Below are 4,754 nucleotides of genomic sequence, written 5' to 3'. Positions count from 1 at the left end.
TGAGCTCGGGAATCTAGCAGGCGACTTTCCCTACCTGCAATACTTCATACACAAGCCATGTGCGTTGCAGTGTCGTTCTCCTTCTGCAGAGGGGAAAGAGTTTGCAACAGACGTCTAACTACAACAAAGCAATTAGAAGCGTATCGTTTTAACTGCACGAGAGATGCAGAGCAGTCTATCTTAGTTGCAACTTCAGAATTTTGTATTGCAAATCTCCGGCAGAGCTCACTCACAAGAGTCGGGGGAATGCGACCGGGTGAGCGTCGGGGGGGAAGGGGGGGGAGAAGAGGGAGGAGGTGAGTTTGCTGTTGCTACAGTTACCTTTCAGTAGCCGTCCTCTTCTGGCGTTCCCCTAGCAACCCTGGGCCGCGTTCTAAAAGAGAACGCGGGACACAGAGTGGATCAGGGCCTCAGTACCGGGAGAGTGTCTTCTCTGAGGGTGACTGGCTGGGCTTTGCTTGCCCAGGGGATAACTCCGCTGCATAGCTATGCACAGCAATCTCATTAAAACACCCTCTTTTTTAACGCAATTCGAAAAGGAAATCACCCCCTCCCCCGCCTGACATCTGCAGTAGAAGAGCCCGGTCCAGATGCACTGAAATAAAGGAAAAATAAAAGCAAATCCTGAATACTTTAAGGATACAAACATTAAAAATGGCAGTTTGGGGTAAGATTTGTTTGAGCTTTCGGAAGCTGTTTGGCTTGCCTAATTCTGTCCTTTCCCCACAGTTCCCAATCTTTTTGCAGCATATCCCTTTTTAAAACCTCTCAAACTTCTAATGAGTTGATAGTGGACTAAGAGACTTGGGCACTGAGGTTCCCTTTCTGCAGAGCAGGTTGTGGCTATGCAAGTTTGGGAACCACCCTGGCTCCTGCCCCCACACACTGGGACCCCATCTAGGGGTAAGGAGGTTCAGTCAACATGATTTTTTTTTTTGAGGCAGCAGGCGGGGGTCTTTCTGAAATGCTTACAGTGGTTCTCATCTGGATGATGATTTTTGTCAAGAGGACACCTGTACAATTCACACTAGACTGTGACCCACCAACTCATGACATCATGACCACACACAGCCTTAAGATCATATATTTTGCACAATATCAATCAACCTTTGTTGAATTCAAACCGTCAACCTCTGTGGTTAAAGGCTCCTTCTCCTATTCCCTTGACCCCCTGCACAATTCTGTTTTAAATAACGAGTAGCCTGGAATCTTCTGTGGTTTTTCTTTAACTAGATAGAGTTTGTAATCCAGATTTAAAAAAAAAAAAAAAGTACAGAAAATGTCACTAGAACATCACATGACTAGTCAGTGTATGTCATTTGTATGTTATGTTATTTAAGATTTAAAACATAGTTTCCAAAGCCCTTTGAAAGAACCCTTGAGACTCTCTCAAATACTTTCTGGGTCCAAAGACACTGGGCTAGATCTTCAGCTGGGGTAAATGGGAATAGTTGAATTGAAATGAATGGAGATGAGCTCTTTTAAATCAACATTGGAACTGGCCCAATAATTCTGACAAACACTTCTCATGATAAAGGGACACATTCTCTGGTCCACTCCATACACTTTACGCCATGTAAGCGCACATAGTGCAAAATTGATTAAAAGCATCTGGAAATAGATAGTGACAAATTCTACCTGGGCAGGGGAATTCTTCACCAACAGAAAGCTGGCAGAGGTGGCTCCTGGGCCAGTTGCCATCCCAATGTTACTACTCTTCTGCCACTTTAACTTGTGCTGGGCAGCTCAGGATCATGGAACTAACATCCTCCACTGCATCCAAGCAGAACTCAGGTGCGGTGAAGAATCTGTTCCATGAATCTGTGGCGGGGAAGGGAGATCTAAAAGTAGAATACACCTATTTCCTTCATCACTTTTGTCACATAGCCAGGAAAAACTGTCAGCGGTTAGGGGACTATTCTTATTTTGAGTATTTATGTATGTAGCTTCTAGTTAATCAAAAGGGGACTGTATTTGTGTTTCCATTGATCTTCTATGCAATCTGTAGACCAAATGTTGTTCTCAGTTATTCTAGTGCAACCCCACTAATTTCACAGGATCTGCCCTAATGTAACGGAAAGCAAAATTTGGCCCTAATGGCCTGTAACACAAGAGTGAAACCCAGCAGCACTGGACTGATCTTTAGTACTGACACCAAGCATGTGGGATGGGTTAAGGTTACAAAAGGCAATGCTCATGTCACATGCCAGGTTCCGTGTCCTCCAAAGGCTCCAGTGGTTTCTGTTACAGCTTTTTGGTTGCTTGTTTTTTTCTTTTAAATCAAAAGCAAATAGACATGATTATGAAACACTCCAGCTCACCTAAACACTGAACCAATAACCACAGACATGTTTTTATCCTGATTTAAAATATCTAGAGATTTTCTTTTTATAACGTAAGAGCTTTGGTTCTGATTATACACTACAAAATGAAAAACATGGATAAGGAGGTGCTGCTGTAACATTAGTGGGTCTCTGTCCAGGCTGCCTTTCTGAGATATTATTAGGGTATTCATTGGCCGGCAACGGTGAACAGCAGCCACTGGGAGCTGTGGGAGGGCGGGGCGGGGGGGACTGCCTGCAGATTGTCAATGTAAACAAAATGTCTCGCAGCCTGCCTTCAGATTACCCTAATGGGCAGCGTACCAAAGGTTGCCAACCCCTGCTCAAAATATTAGGTTAAAGAGGAGACATTCCTGGGGCAGGGGGAATCAGATTTATCCCACATCTGCCTAATGTGTGGTTTCTTGCACCTTCCTCTGAAGCATCTGGTGTTGGCCAGTGTCAGAGACAGGATACCAGACTAGATGGACCTTGGGTTTGATCCAATCTGGCAATTCCTATGTAACTGAAAAACAGGTAATTTAACTAGGCAAGAGATTAATATCTATCTATACACACACGCACACACACACGCAGTGCGAACATGACTAGAGTACTTAAGTTATAACAAAAACAAAAGCCATTTTTGCATGATTTAAGTGCTCATGAAATGTGCTGTCCTCACAGCCCCAAAAAGCAAAGTCTTCTAGTATCTATAAAACAGGCACAGCATGGACAATATAAACATCCTAGCAGTGACTTGGTAACTTCAGCTCTGACCTTGAAGGATCCACTCTACATATGAAGCAGGCCTTTCTGCTGAGCTCACCCAAAAGGGTCCAATTCGTGCAGTTGTGACGGTTTTTGTGATGTGAGCATCTATCCATTGCTATCTGGATTGGGACCTCCAAATGTATCTCTCATAGGCTACTGTACAGCTTTCAGATGGCAGCAACGTCTGATCAGTGCTAGGCTGGATTTGGCCTGGGAACCTAGAGAGTCCCTATATCCAGTTTCTAATCCCTTGAAACAAAAACCTTTCCTTTCTCAGCAGCCACGTGGAAGCTACTAAATTCCACACACTCCGTCACCACATTCTCTGATGTTCTTATAGCACCTCACATGCTGCTTATACCCATAATATGTCCCGAGCATACACCATCCAGAAGCACTATTAGATGCTGAGCTTAGACTCGTATATAGATACCACTGTGATGGGTGCCTGGGAAATACCTGGCGTAAACAGATGTACTGGGACCACTTTATACACTATTGAAACGGAGCCTTCTTTGGGACAGAGCATAGCAGCCATTCTTTACCAACTGTGCTGTAGGTCACAACTGGGTTTTAGTTAGTGAAGAAAAATGCATTTATCACACGCTGCCGAGGGAATGTTGGCAAGCAGAATTTATTCATCCACATTATTTATCTCTAGTCCTCCAAAAGGGCCACAGGCTGCTTAAAGGCAACAAGCGGCCAGAGATTTCAGCTTTCTTCTAAAGATCGTGGGGCAGATCCTCAGCTGGTATCAATTTCAATGAAACCAAGACAATTTACACCCGCTGTGGATCTACCCCAGTACTTGTAGGAGCAAAAGGACCCTCAGCATGAAGCAGGGCCATTGGCTAAATATTGACTTAGAAGGAACAATTTTTAAGTACCAAGATGATAGGAGTAGGTGCCTTAAAAATACCACAAATGGATAGACGGATAGTGGATGATAGAAGTGTGTCACCAGTACTACTGTCTGTGGCATCTATTGTTGTCTAGCCAAGGCCAGATGAAGTCCCGATCTTGCTTACCTCATGTGTTTGGACAAGACACAGTGGTCTGTTGGCAGCTCAAATGGAAAAAAGACCCTGAGTTTATTAAAATATTAAGAGTATGACACAAGTCAAGACATTTCAGGGTTGATACTTCAGCATTAGTGTATGTTTTTGTGCCTGTTTTACTCTTGTCCATAACATGGTTTGGGTACTTTTGCCATTTGTGCAACAATCTTTTCTGTTTTTGAGTTTTCCCTGGAGGGCTAAGAGGACTCTAAATACAACTAAAACAAAGCTGGGGGCCAGTTGTAAATGTATTTGGTGAGCAGATTCTACTACCTTCAGTCAGACCATGTAGTACCTTACTCCACAGCTAGTCACGCAGAAATTAAGGGAACCACATGTGTAATAATCTGCTATACAGTATGAGCAAGGGCAGAAGAATCTGGCTATTTACAGAATAGGGATAGGAATTAAACTAAATCAAATTAAGGCCACTTGAATTCTGTATGAGGGTGTTCACACATGAATTTAATGCAGTTTAACTAACCCACTTCAAGAAAAAATAATCCAAATTAACTAAAGGTGTGCGTTTGATGTCCCTGAGTAGGCAAGCACTCAAACAGTCTCCCTGCTTGCCCCTTCTCCGTACCCAGTCATTCCACCG

This window comes from Eretmochelys imbricata, chromosome 6 (genome assembly GCF_965152235.1).
Source record: "Eretmochelys imbricata isolate rEreImb1 chromosome 6, rEreImb1.hap1, whole genome shotgun sequence".
Classification (NCBI taxonomy): domain Eukaryota; kingdom Metazoa; phylum Chordata; order Testudines; family Cheloniidae; genus Eretmochelys; species Eretmochelys imbricata.
This window is presented reverse-complemented; position numbering follows the sequence as displayed.